At 37.4% G+C, this 16925-nt stretch overlaps 1 protein-coding gene and 1 long non-coding RNA gene across 11 annotated transcripts in view; one reads left to right on the plus strand and one right to left on the minus strand.

The window, feature by feature from the left end:
* LOC140849847 (uncharacterized) overlaps window positions 1–4154 on the minus strand; it is a 28020-nt gene extending 23866 nt beyond the window's left edge. The window contains exons 1-2 of one of the 2 annotated variants that reach the window (XR_012132092.1): window positions 4077–4154; window positions 3205–3378 (exon numbers count right to left, since the gene is read on the minus strand). This is a non-coding gene — a long non-coding RNA (uncharacterized lncRNA). Of the gene's footprint in view, window positions 1–3204; window positions 3379–3600; window positions 4056–4076 lie in introns of those variants that run through there. The other variant, XR_012132091.1, reaches the window with a different exon arrangement.
* The window catches only part of CNOT4 (CCR4-NOT transcription complex subunit 4), a 135648-nt gene continuing 121918 nt past the window's right edge, over window positions 3196–16925 (plus strand). For 8 of the 9 annotated variants that reach the window (XM_073238400.1, XM_073238406.1, XM_073238404.1 and 5 more), the window contains exon 1: window positions 3196–3407. The gene's annotated coding sequence lies outside the window, so the exon portion shown is untranslated. Of the gene's footprint in view, window positions 3408–4194; window positions 4218–16925 lie in introns of those variants that run through there. The other variant, XM_073238401.1, reaches the window with a different exon arrangement.

Genomic DNA, 16925 nt, shown 5'->3' on the forward strand with positions numbered 1-16925 from the left:
ATCTACTTATATTTTACCTAGTAATATATCATGGACAATCTTTCAGGTTAATATATAGTTCTTTCTCTTTTTTGTACAGCCATGAAATATTCCAGAGACTGGAGGTACAAAAATTAAATTCATAACTTTCCCAGTGATGGACCTTCAGTATCACGGTCTTTTAAAAATGCAAATCAGATCGTTCCTCTTTCCTTCACAGGCTTTCCTTTTTGCATAAAATAAGATCTATATTTCCTAACATGGCCTTAATGGCCCTGGATGATCTGGCCCTTGCTTCTTTTTAAACTCACCTTATTCCTCTCTCCCCTTGCTCACTGTAGCCCACACCAACTAGCCATCTGGTAAGGTTTTTTTCCCCCTAATGGTCCCTGCATATTTTCTACTCTTAACCTGTGAAGATCTTCCCTGAGCATCCTCTTCCCCACCAATCTAAACTGGGTTCCCTTCTTATACTTTGTCATAACATCCTGTAAACACCTTCACACTACTTATCACCAGTTATAAATATACATCAGAAACTAAATGTATGTACTTGTATTTATGTGTATGTCTGATTATTTCATCTTTGCCTCTTCCACTAGGCACCATGCTGTATGAGGACAGACAGTTTTGCTGACTATTGTTCTGCTGTACCGCCAGCACCTAGCACAATGCTTAAAGGTAAAAAACATTAAGTGAATAGATATGTCCTACACTAAGGAATTATTAGGCAAGCTAGGTAATAGAATTTACTGTTAACTTTTAAAATATGAAAATTGTTATATGGATGAGTCTATATGAAACTATGCATACATACATACATATATATATATATATACATACATATATATATATATATATATATATATATACATATATATATATATAATTGGTTAAAGGAACCCTGGCATGAGAAGGTAGTGACAGTCACCAATTAGTTGGTGCCCTTTTCTTGTTGTTAGTCTCCATCACTGAATGACTCTCAGCAGGGGTGGCATTGCCCCCCTAGTGTTGAGTATTGTAGAAGGTATTATCAATTTTTAGAGAGCAGGGTCAGGGTAAGGTAGAATTCCTGCAAAAGGTCAGACTTTTCCTCACATGAAAAATCATTTTGTGTCCTTCAGGACTTTTAAATACCCCATTGCAGTGAAAAACCTATAATAAGCTACACTTAAAACCTGACCTAGTTTACATGTGAACACAAAGGTGTTTTTTTATTTTTATGTAATTCTGACAGTGAATGCTTTAGGAATGCATCTGTAGTGGACAGTGAGGGCAGATTAGTGTTGACCACCAGAGGTAGCCAAAATATCATACCCATGGCAGTTAGTATTTGTGTTTTTCACATTCATAGGGATTTTATTTATAAGTGCCAGCAAATGATGACTTGATTTTATTTTCTAGAATAGTTATGCTGTTTATATGTTGAAATAGGAATTTTTGTATTATAAATTACTTTCTTTGTACTTTTTATTTTATAAATAGAGAATTATTTGGATTTGAGATAAAATCACGTATGTAGGTAGGTTATATTATCTATGAATTTCATTTTAGGCTAATAAAAGAGACATTCTGAAAATATCTGCCATTAAAAAAAGGTGTGTTGGGTAAAATATGGGTGTGACCACTGGATTAGATGATGATGAAGACCCCTTCTAGTTCTAAATGTGATGGTTCTAATCTTTGATAATGGAGAGAATTTTTACTTTATTCTTTTATTTGTTTATATTCCACTATAAAGTTGGTAATATAAAAATCAAACACATTTAAAAAAAATACATGTCTCCTCTACTGACTGTTTAGGCAGTTAGTTACCTAAAGGTGAATCCAAATGATTTCCCAATTTTCTTGGCTAGATAATAATTTACTGATTCTGTAATTTCAAATATGTTAATTTTTTGTGAGCTTATGTATTTTAAGTTTTCCCCAAATGACTATTGTCCCTAGGCCTGACAGTGAAAAACCTGAAACACTAAGAACTAATGTACTTTTTTTAAAAAAAACAAAGACTTCTCACTATGAGATTAAGATTCACAGATTTAAAATTGAAACCTCTTTTCCTATTCCCCTTACTGTTTAAATTTTTTTATTAGTTTTGGTATCATATGCATTTTGATCCTGTATTTTAAAAATTGCTTCCCTTCCCTTTCCCCCTACCTCGACATGTACACTAGAATAGATAAAATAATTCCTAGAATAGAAAAGGAATTTTGTCTGCTTTGCTCACTGTTGTCTTCCCATTTTTAGAACAGTGCCGGTCACACGGGAGCTCAATGAGCATTTGTACGAATGGTTGAAGAGCACACGCAAAAAGTAAAACCGACTGCTTCGAGCGCCACTTTCACCAGTTCCAGTTAGCAAGCGGGAGGGCTAGGAAACTGATTTTTGCGATTGATGATTCCTCGGCGCTGATAGGGATTGCGAGTACATTCTTATATTCCTTGGGTTGTGTTGATGTGTGCGGAGTTTGTGGACTTCATGCACTTGAGTTGTACAGACAGAACACCGAACAAAAATCGGCATCCACGTCGGCACGATGCTCTTAAGTTTCTAGCATCAAAAACACGTTTTTGTAGGTGCACGGGTCTATCATTCTCCTGTCATCTGTGCAGGACAATTTAGGATCTTTCTTCACTATAGAGACCAGATCAAGGTTGGTGGCTACAAACGCGCCGCAAACACGGGAAACGGGTTAACGTTCCCTTTTCGCCCCCAGACGCCCATTCTGTTTCCAGTTCTCACCCTAGATCAAATCCCGCGCTCCTCCTACACCAGCCTGCCTCTACCCCGCCCCTTTAACATCTCCAGTGGGCGGGGCAGAGGGGACACGTTCTTGGCTCCCTGGGATCTGGTGAAGCTCGCCCCGAGTTTTGGTATCCCTCATTTGAGCGACACCGAGGAAGCGGAACCGCTCAAGGAGACCTCCTACCAAATGACACCGGAGCAGCACACGCGAGCAGAGAAGGAAGCAAAACACGGAGAAAGGCAGTAGTATAGCCGCGCCAGATGGGCGATCCCGTTCGCCTGGGACAAGAACTGCAAATCCCGGCCGGCAGCGGGACGGTTACCCTCCGCGGACTATAACTCCCAGGATGCTGCGGGAGCGGCCGCCCGCCTCTGCTGTCGCCCCTCCCTCTCCCTTCCCCCGCCCCTCCTCCGCCCTTCCCCCGCCCCTCCCGGCCGAATCGGCGTGCGCATGCGCTCGGGAGGCCGGAGGAGTCTTACCCTAATGTAAGATGGTGGCCCGTCTGGCTGTGGAACCCACCGAAAGCTGAGAGTCTCTCTCTCTCAGCCGTAGAGGTCGGACCCGTTGAAGCAATCAGGCCCGGTTCTGAAGACTTTTTTCCCCGACACTCGTTCAGTGGTCTCTTGCGAGGACGCCGTAACGCGTGGAGTCGGCTAAGGGAAAAGCGAGGCAAGGCAGGCGGGTGAGTCTTATGCGGGGCTGGGCTCAGGGGAAACCCGGGGCTGACCGGCTACGAGAGAGCGGAGGCTTCGCGGGGACTGTGCAGGCCGCACCCCCCTTTCTCCCCACCCCCGCCTCGTCCCCGGCCTCCTCCCCCTGGGTCTTCCTCTGCCTCCTCCTCTGCCTCCCTCTCCCCTCTACGCCACGGCAGTTACCACCAGGAGAAGGGAGCGAGGCTAAAGGCGGCGCGGCGGCGAGCGCAGACGCCTTCGAAAATTTCTCCAGTTGGGAAGCCGGGGCGGCTTCTCCAGCTCTCTCCCCTTCATTTCTGTAGGGGCAGGAGCCTTAGGGCCCAGTTCTCCTGTTTTCCCAGCCCTCCTTCCCCTCTCTCACGTTCTTTTTCCCAGTGGCCCCCAGTCTCCCAAGACCAAAGCCGTCACTTCCACTCTGACCCTTGCTGCTGCGCCTCATTAATCCGACCCCTCATTGCCCACTCATCCTGCTGCTTGTTTTCTGCCCAACTGCTACCACTCTGGAGTTAGTTAGCCTTCGCCTCCGTCTTCTGCTTGCAGTCAGCCTCTGGTCTGTCTGCCACACTGGAGCGTCTTCCGATTTGCAGTCTTTAATCACATCTGTCATTTTAAAGCTGCCCTTAAGTATTTATATTATGCTGCTGGTCGTTCTGACCCACCTGTTTCACAGCTTTCTTGGGAATTATCCGTTCCTTCCCTCTTTCCTGTACAGATTTCTGTCAACATACATTTCCAGAAAAAAGGGATGCCCCGTGTTGGCCCCTGAAAAGTCAAGGAAGTTGGGAAGTGAATGCAGTGAGGTAGGATAATGTTAAGCGTTCCGAGTGAAGATCGTTTATTCAGGCTACTCAGCAGAGGAACGTTTTGTTTTGCTTTCAGTGGTCTATTTGGGGACTATTCTCGCTCTGTTGGGATTTGTTTTTTTGTTTTTGTTTTCCGTTTTGGACCGGTTTCTCCATGCTACTAAGCGTTCTTCTGAATTTCCTCTCCCCAGGACACTTATTAATTATACCAACAAATATTAGCCTCGGCATTTCAAAATAAGATAAATCTGGCACACAACCAACTTCATCTGTTACTCCACAAGCAAAAAGAAGTGCTATTTTAATGGTTTGCAGGTTATATGTGGGTTACAGATCCTCTCCATACTGAAAATTGATTATTGACTAAGTGAGTTACAGTGATCAGCTTAATTGATGACATCTTTTATTTATGGCTTGAGTGGAAATTTCCTCTCCAGCTACTAACGGACTTTCTTAGTATTTTTGGATTTGGGAAATTCTCTTTTAACATTTCTAGGATGGTAGGTATCTGAATAAACTGTCTTCTCTTGAAAATCCATTAGGTATGTATGTAAAAGAAAAATCAGATTTTTTTTTTTCAAAACTAAATCCCTCGTTCAACAGAAAAGAAGGGGACGGGGAAAAGAAATGAGAAAGCTGTGCACGTGTATGCATTTGGTTACACTCACTCGTTACCTACGTTAAAAAAAAAAACTGGAAGCAAGAAGTGTCTTATGATTGTCCATGTTTTGGTGAAGGTAGAATTGCAATGTACTGACTAATGGCACGAGAGTTGAAGAAGGAGCCTTTGCTATAGTCAGACTACTGTGAAATAAAGAATTACCAGAAAAACAGGATTATATAAATTAGATACATACATCTCAACTTTACGCATAAATAAGACATTATGTTAAGATATATGTAAAAATACTAAAAGTCATAGTAGCCATCTCATGCAGAAATATACCTCTTATTTACAAAAGTAATAATACCTCCATTGTGAATACACACACATAACAGTTACCCTTTTAATCACTTTTGCACATTACAGTAGTATTGCGATTTTTACAAACTTTACCTGTCATAATTGAGGCATCTTCATTTGGTATTATAGTCATTTGATTGTGGTAAATGGTTTGTTTTATCAAATGCAAACCTAGGTTAGAAAAGCTGTTTATAAAACTTTTCCTTTCAGCCTCTTAAGCCCCAGTTTGGAGAAGCTAAATAAATCCCTACTCTTCTGAGAATTGGAAGCAATTTATGTAGCAAACCTTGCCCTAGTACGTTGACATTTAAAAAAAATACTACCTACATTTAGTTTATCAGTAGGTACGTATTTAATACAATTGATCTTCAACTCTTAGTAAAAAGCGTATTTCAGTCTACTGGAAAGGCTTTCCACTTTGAACAAGCTTAACATAAAGATTTAGAAACCCTTGGCAGTCATACTTGGCTGAATTTTAAACATTGTGTTCTAGGAGAGGACTGGCAGAAGAGGGTAAATGATTTTAATACATCTTTTCTTTTGTGAATATATTTTGCTTCAATATTCTCAAGTAATTTTCTCTGCTCCACACTTTGCCTGCAAATCATCAAATTCTTAGTTTTTTAGCACGTTGAGTTGAAAATGAATTTACTTTGGGATCTTAGTACATCTAAAGATATCTGAAGTTCTTTAACATTTTGATAGGCAAGAGGGAGCAGACATTTCAGAATAGTTTTGTATGGTTTAAGTTTTTAGATGAAACACTGAACATTGCAGCTTCATACATTCTTGGGGTTTTTGGTTTTCTTTTGATAGTTTGGAATACTTTCTGCCAGGTTCAGTAGTTGAATTCTTCAGATGACTAAATGATTTCTATAGGAAGGTTTTTGAATATGAGTTACTTTAAGTTGACTTACTGTAAAATTCGTTATCATAAAGTCTTACAGACAAATCTTTAATTTTAGTAGGATGAGACAGTTATAATCAAATAACAAAATTCAGGAAAGTAAAATTGTTTTGTAATGCCCCTAAAACTTCAGTCTGAATGAGATCACTAGGGATAACTTTCAACTCACTACTTTGTAAAAGAGAGAAAGCTTAAGGATGAATGCTTTGCATTAAGGGAGTTTTGTTTTGTTTTGTTTTTAATTATACATGTCTTAAGAAAATGAAAAGATATCTTTTCAGTTTAGGCAGAATGATTTTAGAAGTCTCCTCTTTCTCTTTTTCCCTATTCCTGGTTTTGAGGTAAAGCTATGCTCTTCCCTTGAATGTGTATGTATGTATGTGGGTGTTTTTTTTTTTTTTTTGGTGTCTGCAAATAATACTTAGTTAAGCTCTTTCAGTTCAGTGTTGTTGTTTTTTACTGACCAAGTGAAATAGAAATTTTTAATTTGTGAAAGCTTGGCGGCTTGCCCTGAAAATTCTGTCATTAAGTATAGTACTGTCTTGACTTCTTGTGAAGGAAGTTTATATTCAGCCTAGTTGGTTCAAAGAGAAACAGTAGGGAAATAGGTTATAGAGATTTTTGGTGTTCTAGAAATAGTTTATCTAGAATGTACTACATACTTTTCTCAAAGGATTTCTTACTCTAAGTGGAACTTGTAATGGTTTTCATCCCACTGGAATAGCATCTATTGGATAAAACTTAACACATTCTGAGATTTTTAAAATTTTATGTTACCTCATAGATTTTTAGGAAAAATCTGCAAATGCCCATTCTTTTATAAAATGTGTCAATATCCCTGATACCTTAAAATTAGTAATATATATTATTTATCAAAGTTTGAGAACACACAAATTATAAAGATGGCACAATTTATTATGTAGTTATGCAGGGAAATAAGTGGGACTTTTTAATCACATTATGTGCCCTTTATTTGAAAAGACTGTGTGATTTACTTTTTTCAGGGGTATTAAAAAATCCAGCGGGTTTTATTACATTGTTTTTCATAGTATGAGTCTTTTATTTTTTAATCAAAAGGTAATTTATAGAAAATTTGAATGTTTTGGCCCCTTAGATTAGTTTTCCTATAGCAACTTTTTTTCTTTTGCCAGAAAAGAGAAATTACATGCTACTAAATATGATGATTATTTTTACTTGTTAGGAACACTTAACTTTAAAGATAGTACAAGGCAATTTGAGTGTGAGTTTATTTTCCTCCTATGGAGTTTGTGAAGATGGTTTTATTCTTGTTTAGCTCTCTGTTCATACAAGAGAGTCATCCTGTTTTAAATTAATTACACTGGGTGCTGGGCAGATGATGTATTGCTATTAGGAAAACTATATGTGTGCATGTCAGATATCTGTTCAAAAGCAAGTTTTTTCAATTATGGTAACTAAAATCTCACCTTTTGAATATTTAGAGAAAATAGGGAAAGGGGAAATCAAATAATCATATTGGTTTGTATATCTTCTTGAAACCAGTTTGAAAAAAAAAAAAGTGTAATTAGAAGAATAAAATACCAACATTTAAAGATTGTTGATGTTGCATTACTGCTTTTGGAAAAAATTAGTGAATGATGTTGTAGGGAAAATACTGATTGAATTTTGAAAAGTAGCTATAGACTGAAATATCAAAGGGGTGGAGGATTCCATACCAGCAACAAACATATATTGTCATTAAACCAAATATCTGAAATTTCTTAGGCATGTTTTTAAAAAAGTCCTTGGAGTAGAGAGGAAGTACTAATTTTTTTGATTATTTAAGAATCTACTAATTGATTTCTGTTAAGGGCAGTACATATTTTCAGATTATGAATCCTGAAGTAAAATTGGATGATTTGGGTTATTGAACACTGATTGTAATAATTTTTTTTTCTTACTTTCTGCCTTTCAGATTTTGCTTATGATTTTTTTCCCACATTTTTAATTTTCAGCAGTTGTTTGGGTAGGCCCTTTTGTGAATGCTGTAATTGAATGAAAATTTGAAGTATTAAACAATATTGCTTTTGGTGGTAAGACTAATTTTTCTTTTGATGGAGACAGCCTCCATTTTTTACTAAATTTTTCCTCTAACTTTTTTTTATTCATTCTTAGATGAGAATTAGCATGCTGCAAGTTCCCTGTCAAGTTAGATCTTTCCAGAATTTTTTCACTCTAAATGGGAAACTAGCTATTTCTTGGGTAAAGAAAATGTTACAATGCATTTTGGTTTTGTCATTTAAAATGAAGTGAAGGCTTAGTAATTTTAAAAAATACATTTATTAATGTGAAAAATTTTAAGCAAGTATAAAAGTAGATTTGAACCTCTCTGTAGCTGTCACTTAGCTCTGAAGATCATCAACTCAACCAATCTTGTTTCATCTATACCCCCACTTACTTTACCCTATTATGTTCCCTTACTCTTTGACCTGGAATATTTCAAGGCAAATCTTAGACATCATATTATTTCATTTGTACTAGAATTCTTTTGATAAAATATCTTGACTTTTTATCTGGATAATTCATCAACTTGTCAAATACTCTTTGAGTACTTATTATAGACCTACTTCTTGGGAAATGGCCTAACCACTTCTAAGAGTTCATCATCTTGCTGGCTATGCTTTCATAGTAATATAGCTAGCACTGTCCAAAGCAGTGTGCAACTAATGTGCAAGTAGTCTGAGTCCAGTATGTTAGTCGTGGGATGTCTTCAGACTAAAGTTCTTGGAGTGGGGCTCCCTAGAGAAAGTGGATTTGAATAAAGAATATGTACTATCTGCATAGACAAAGCATATCCAGAAGGAGAACATTCCATACATTCCATGTGAGGGATGGAAGCATGAACAAATACTAATTGGCAGGGACAAGCATGATGTGAGTGAGATGTAAGGAGTGTGATCTCAGTGGAATAATGTGTTAATTTCTGAAAATGGTGTAAGCTAAGTTAGTATACTAAGATAGAGCTAGATTATGAAAGGTATAGTCAGTGTCAGGCTGAATTTGGTCTACTAAAAAGTAAGGAGCCACTAGAGGTTGGAGGGAGCAGGAGATGATGTAATGAAAGTACTTTTTTAGAAAGATTGCTCTTCCAGTAGGGTGCAGCATATTTTGGGGTTTGACAGTTGAGTTTGAAAAATTAACAATTAGGCCACTGAGGTAAGGGGCCTTCTGAGAGAGTTAGTGTGGAAATTCTACAGGATTTGGCAACTAATTGATTCCATCTTCTCTTCAGACTCTTATATCCAGAAATGACACCAAGGTTTTGGAGAATAGGAACTAAGGAAATGTGGTCTGGGTCTTTGATAGTAATCTACAATTTGTTATCTAAGCCCAGCCTTTGGAAAGGAAGTGATGCATAATTACTCAAATAACAACCTCAGGGAATTTCAGTAGAAAATAGCTATCAGTGTTTTCAAATATATTCATTCACTGAGGAGTAAGAGTTTGGAAAATAAAGAAACAATATTGTATGATAGTAAGAGATGGAAAGAAGTTTGTGCCTCATCTGCTTCTGATATGTGTATGAGTTGAGAAGGAGTTTTAGGAAACTTGTATTTAAACAGCTTATAACCAGTATATATTATTGGATATCTTTAAAGTTTAATAATGACCTGATTATAGAAGGAATGGAAGAAAATTCTAATGCAGTGGAAAACTAAATATTGTCAGCTCCAAACTCAAGCTTAAGAATGGGTAAGGTTAAGTTAGCAGTCCAAAGGTGAACGTAGGGACATTATTAAATGAAAATGTATCCTTTGATTTATATTTTGCTATACTTCATTTTGCAAAGGTATTATTCAAAACGTCTTGTTAAACAGCCATATTTGTTTTATTTTGAAGTTTTTAAAATTCTGAGAATCTTAAAATTCTTTGTTTTGGTTTGTTGACTTCATTAAGCCAACTTTCTTCATTTATTGTGTATTTCTGAATAGCATGCTTTTGTTTTATGAAGGAAAATTTCGCATTTTATCTTAAGGGGGGGATATAGATTTCTTCTTCTGACTTTACAATAGTAGATGAACAATACTGTACTGCCATTTATTCTCTTTCTGCTTTCTTCAATATAATATTTATTCCCTTTATGATATTTAGCATGTGGATCACAAGGATTCTTATGATTGAGTCTAAGAACATCTCAAGTGTAGGGTGCTTACAAAAACTTAAAAATTAAATTTATCTTAATTTACCAATCATTTTCTTTCCTGTTACTATAAAGGTATGACCTACCATAATGCCATGGATTTTTTAGGTACTTGGGAAACATTGAAGATAAAGATGATGATGCAGTATACTGCATTATTGGGAAATAGCTGTTTTTCATGGACATTCCCTCCATTTTAAGACGTCTTTAATCCTGGTAATGTGAAAGAGCTATTTTTGACATTTTTTACTTTGTTTAGCTGGTCGTGTGTGCTAACTTACATGGTCACTGGAATAGAAAGCTATTGCCTTCTCTTTGGGGGTTTGTTTTAACAGGGGCTTTAATGTGTAATTTTGAATTTAAGATTGAATTAAGATTCCTTTGTGAAGGAGAATCTTGAGACAGATTATGCATCTTTCTCATTGCCCTCAGCATATGTGGGAGGGAAGTAAATATCAAATACGCAGTATAGAAGCACCTTAGTATTTGAAAATATCTTCAGTGGTAGCTGCCAATCCAGTCTTCTCCCCACGAAATTTTAATTTAATACTTTGGAGTGTGGAGTCATTTTTAAATGTCACAGTGGGTAGTAGTGGGGAGAGGCTCCCTGCTCCAAAAGTCACTCAGATTTTAATAACTTGAATTAATCTCAAATTAATAATAGTTTGCAGATTTTCCATTCATACAGTTCTTGGGATGGAGCTGATTTTGTGTGAGTGGTTTAGGAGATACATTGGGTGGACAGGAGGGTAGGTGCTTTTTAAACCCAGGAAAAGGGAGGAGAGGCAGAAAATAAAGTGGAAAGACTTCAAATTCTAAATGGTTACTCTGCATTTTGCCTGTTGAAGGCACTGGCTCCTTTGCTCTTTTTGGTTATATACTCTAGGTTTTCTGTTCCAGGACTGTCAGTACTGGTTGGGAAGGCTACAGACTTTATTTTAGCCTTTTCCAAATCAAACTAGTGTCCCTGTCCAAGTTTGTGCATTCTATTCTCTCCAGCTCAAAACATGACAAATTTGTGCCTTTTCTCTGCCAGAAGGGAAGGGGAAATGGGAAAGAGGAAAGTGATAGATGTGATACTCCCCATCTGCTCATATGTTAATGTTATATTATTCTAAGATTGTTTTATGGAAGAACGTCTGCCTTTGATTTTTAATTTTATGTAATCAGATATAAATTAGCCTCAAGAATTTACTAAATGAGTCTTTAGAAACCTTTAAAAGGTCCTTTAGCTATAGAGCTGGTGCCAGGTTGTAGAGTGCCTGTGTAAGTTAGATGCTTAGTGTTACTTTTTTGAAATTTCTTGGTTCTACTAAAATCTTTTCTGTCATACTGGGCCTAGTCCTAGATGTGAATTTTGCTTCCAAAAAGTAAAGCTAAGTAGTCTTTCTTTAAAGTAGTTACTTTCCCTGCATTGTATTCAAATCTGCTTTGATTGTGATGAAAACAAGAATGACAGTAAAATACTTTAAATATCGGCATGCTGACTAAAGAACATTTGTTAGTCGTTTGTCATATACGCTTTTGTCATGCCTTAGCAAATATTTTCAGCAGCTTTGGAGAACTCTGAATAATAAATGATGTGTTTATATTTACTGATTGTGCTTTTTATTATGTACTACAAAATCCTATACTCTTTAAAGGTTGTAATGATTTTAAAGGAAATAGTGTTCTTCAGTATTTGGCGTAAAGGACTAATCTCAATGATTTTTCGTAGTTGAGCACTGTTTTCAAGAGCCTGTAGTTTTCTGTGCAAGCCCTTTGAATTCTACTTTTGTACTTAGTGCTTCTAGTGGGAGTATGCAGTATAGTAGGAAGCCTGACTATCTGAGTGTGAATCTTGGCTCTGCCACTTACTATATATCAGACCTCAGGTAAGTTACTTTACCCTGTCCGCCTCAGCTTCCTTATTTGTAAGCTGGAGATATGTGGATTGTTGGGTGGAATAAATGAGTTAATGTATGTGAAGTGCTTGGAATAGTGTTTGGCAACTAGTAAGCCCTGTATAAGTGTTTTGATAGTTTGCTGTTTTTGAAAGAACCAAAAACATCCATTTAGAAGACTTATATTTTTATTTAAAACACTTTTTAATGTCTAGGTACTGGATATATATTTTCAATAGTTTTTCAACCAGCTGGAAACACAATGTGTTTGAAGGGGTCACAAAGGACTGGCCTGCCAGGAATTCTTTTGAATCAGGGAGTAATGGAAAACGAAACCAAATATGTATGATAGAAAATAATTATGGAGTGTTTTGAACTAAGGCAGAGAAATTCAGATGTGGTGGGTAAGAGGACAGTCATTCAAGGTTGTTGTTTTTTTTAAGTCAGGAAAGTGATTTGTTTAAAATAGTATTTAGGGGAAGATGGTGTTGAGTGTTCTTGATAGCATAAAATTATTTGATTTTATGTGGAGAGAGGCCTTTTTTGTGTGGGGGTCGGGGGTGGGGTCTGTTCACTGATCTACCCACAGTGACCCAAACAGTGTCTGGTATATAGTAGGTGCTCAATAAGCATTTACTGGATGAAAGAATCTTAAGAGAAACTGAGAGGTAACAGAAGAGAAGCACAGGTGACCCATCTTAAACTTCTGGGATCCCTACCATTAAGGGGTAGAAATGAAAAAAGGTGTTATTAATGGAACAACTAGAGAGATGGAAGGAAGATGGAAAAGTATAAGTAAGTCCTGGAAATAAAGGAAGATATCTAGGAGAGAGGAGTTACAAAAGTAAGGGATAGGAAGATCCATGATGGTATTGCTGCGATTTCAGGAAGAAGAAAAGGAATTAACATAGTTCAATGCAACTTTCAAGCAGAAAGAATAGGGAAAGCCTTTTGGCTTGTGATATGTTCATCACTAACCACATTAGAAATTTCAGTAGACTGGGAATGTAAATCAAATTGGGGGGAGGTTAAGAAAGGTGGTAAGTGGTGACTGTAAAGACCATTCAGATTAGAAAATGACTGTGTAATGGCAAGAATACAAATTATAATAGCAGCTTTCATGGTTAATTGAACTTGTACCATGAGAGATGCTGTTTATTAGAGATGAGAAAACCTGAGAGGCAGTTTGCTGAATGTTCTTAAGTTTCATAGTAGAACAGACTTACTACACATGTGGCCTCAGGGCTCTATCACTTGCTAACTCTGCAGTCTTGGGGAAAGTTGCCTTATATCTCTTGTAACATGGAGGCAGTGGTAGCACTATGTCATAGATCTGTGGTGAGGATTAAATTATAATCTTTTTAAAACACTTAGAACAGTGCCTGATATATGCTAAATGTTTGATAAAAGTTATCTAGTGTAGAAGTGAGGCAGAAAGTAGGCTCGGAGGCTTGAAGCGAATAAATAAGAAACTTCTTCATTAGTTTAAAAAAATTCTGCAACAGTTTGACAAGTACTTTACAGTTTCTTTGCAAGCCATCATTATGAGTGAAGGGGAACCCCATTGCACTGAGACTTAACAGCATGCCTCCCAAGATTGTTGGTCCTCTATTGACAGGGAGTTTGTTGTACCTCATTCATCCCTCCAACATTCATGGCCTTGACACAGTTACTTGCCTGAAGTCCATCAGGACTAATCTTATTCTATCCTTTGTTCCTTTTTATGTCAATCACCACCAGTCTCTCAGGTTACGCTTCACACCTCAAACTTTAATCCCTACAGGTTTCTGAATGTTTCCTGTCTTTTCACTCCTTTTTATCATCAGCAAAATTTCCTCTATCTTTTTTTATTTTTCCTGAACATTTCCTCTACTTTCTACTTCTCTGAAAACATTGCTTCCCCTGTGTCCTTTTACTTAAGTTCATTAAGGTTTTACTTGAGGTTCATTTACTTAAGTTCATTAAGTCTGTTAAGTTCATTTTTTTCTTACATGTGGTCATCACGGGTCACTGGGGAGTCCCATCCACTGAGATTTAAGGCTAAGCTTCCCATTCTGACTTCCTCCATTGAATAGGAGTTGAAGAGGGAGCCTGGTTCCACTGAGCCTGGAAATGGAGCAGATGTTGCTATTCTCCTCCCTTCCTAAAACTTGTCTATTGTTAACAGTTTATATATTATCCATAAACCTATATTTGCTGTCATCTACTGCACCCTGGGTCACACCTGCTCCTTTCTTGGCTGTTGTAGCTCCTAGCTCACTGTCATTCTTACAATCACTATGCCTCTTTTAATTCTTGGTAATTTCAGCATATACCATTTCTGGTCCTATAATACCATGACCTCTTAAGTCTAAAATTCCTCTTCTGCAGTGATTTTGCTCTCTACCCTATCTCAGCCACTCACTTCATGGTCTTATCTTACACTTTGTTTTTACCATGAACTTGAACCCTCCATGATTTTCAATTCATGCAAACCACCCCCTGCCCCCCGACCACTATCTAACTTTTCAACCCATTCCACCCAGTATCCCAATTTAACAATGTTTTACTATCATTGGGCCCTCTAGTCCACAGATTCTTTTCCCTTTTCACTGTCCCTTGTCCCTCAAATTCTTTTCTTCCTTTCTTATGTAGTGTACCTTCATACCTGGTGATCAGTCTTATATTCATTCCCTTTCATATGCCCTCAGTTCCTTTCTTCTTCATACCTACTTGGCAAAACCTGAAGCCTACTTAAATCAAGTGTTCTTGAATATTTCATGTCTGTACCTGTGCAGCTGAAAGTGACTGAAGAAGAATACAACTCTAGTGATGGCTCTCAGTTTAAATTCATGTAAGAGATCTCAGGTGGCCCTTAATATTATCTGGCATTCATAGTTTATTTCCTTGGTCCATTCAGTTTCCCCTCTCCTAGGTAACTTACTCTATCTTTTCTTTCTTCTCAAACTTCAACCTTTCTTATAGTCACTCTCACTTGATGGACCTCCTACTCCACTGAGAATAGAAGCAATGAGAAGAACGTTTACAGACTTTACCATCACACCTATGTACCTACTGGTCTGGCTGCAGACCTTGCTTGTCTTTGGTTACTACAGATGATCTGTCTTTGCTTCTGTCGAATCCCAGTTCCTCTGATCAATGCATTAGGTCCCATCCCCTTTCATTTGCTTTGGAAATTGCTTGAGTAAGTCTCCTTCCTCTCATTAGTTCTTCCTTTTCTTCTGGATCGCTCCATCAATGCACAAATATGCTGTAATTTTTTTCATCAAAAAAATTTATTTTCTTCCCCTTCTCCATTTCCATTGCTGCAGAACCCTTTAAAGCATCGCTAAATGCATGTGGTCTAGTTATATCCTCATGTTTTCTGAAGCCCCTACAACTGTACTAACACTGTTTTTGTTAAGGCTTTGTACAATGACACTGTAAAATCTAGTAGTCAGTGCCTTGTCTTATGTGAAAAGTCTACATATGACAAAGTTAATTTCTCCTTCCTCTGTGATAGACTTCTTTCATTTACCTTTTAAGATACCACATTCTCTTGGTCAAAACTCATTGGCTGCTCCTTCTTAGTATTTCTTGGTAGATTCTCCTCTTTGCCCACCTCTAAGTATTGGAATAACCCAGGGCTCAGTCCTTGATTATCTTCTCTATTTTCCCTCAATCTCTTGCTGATCTTTGCTAGTTTCATGGCTTTGAATACCTCCTAAATGTTGGTGAGTCAAATTTATTTCTCCAGCCCATACATTCTCAACTCCAGATTTTTATATGTAGTTACCTACTTAATATCTCCCATTTTTATAGCTATTAAGTACCTCAAACTCAACATATCCAAAATGGAACTCTTGCTCTTCCCTCCCAGATGTGTTCTTCCACGCATACACCTGCTACCACATAGCCTTTCTTGTCTTATTTGTTGTCAGCTTCCAGTTGTGCAAGTCAGAAACTTTGGAGTCCTTCTTGACTCTCTTGTCCCACATACATTCCATCAGGTATTGGCTGTACCTTTCAGATATATCCAGAATTCAACCAGTTTTCACCATCTTCACAGTCACCAACATCTCTTGCTGGGTAATTGCGGCAGCCTTCTAACACATTTCACTGTTTTTACCCTTTTCTCAATAGTTTGTTAATAGTACTACAGCTATCAGAATGACCCTTTGAAAACATGTTGGATAGCATGAGATTTTGCACCACATATAAGAAATTTCATAAGAGTTGATAAAATTAAAGATTATTCTAGTCTCTTTTATTTTACTGAATCTCATTGGCTTGGAAGAATATTTAATGTAGGCTTTGATTATGCCAATTTTTATGGGTGGGGAAGTAGTTATCAGGGATGGTTCATGGTCTTCCTCTTTTCTCCTCACTAACCTTCCTTTCCTCCACCCTACACATGGAGAGACTTGACACCTCTCTCCCTGAGGAAATTGGAAAGAGAAGGTCTGATGTAGTTGCTATTCGAGAAAGTTCCTTTGACTGGAAGAATGGACCACCCTTTCTTAATAGAGACCTATTATTTCACTACTACCTCTAAGCTCCTTTAGCAACACTTGCTTTCCCTCACTCCCTGCCAAATTTAGTGTCCTCTCTACCCCTGCCCTTTCTGTTTTTCCCTACTCCAATGTGGAAATGCTGTAATTCTTAAGACTTTTGGCTCTATTTGAATTAGCATTTTATACTCTAAACTTTCTTTTCAGATATCCTGAAACCATTTTTAAGGCTTGGATATGTGAGTTAGTTTTACTTTTGTTAATAAAGTTTCCAGTAGAATGATATTGAACATGATAATAAA

Source organism: Manis javanica, chromosome 6, assembly GCF_040802235.1.
Source record: "Manis javanica isolate MJ-LG chromosome 6, MJ_LKY, whole genome shotgun sequence".
Taxonomy (NCBI): domain Eukaryota; kingdom Metazoa; phylum Chordata; class Mammalia; order Pholidota; family Manidae; genus Manis; species Manis javanica.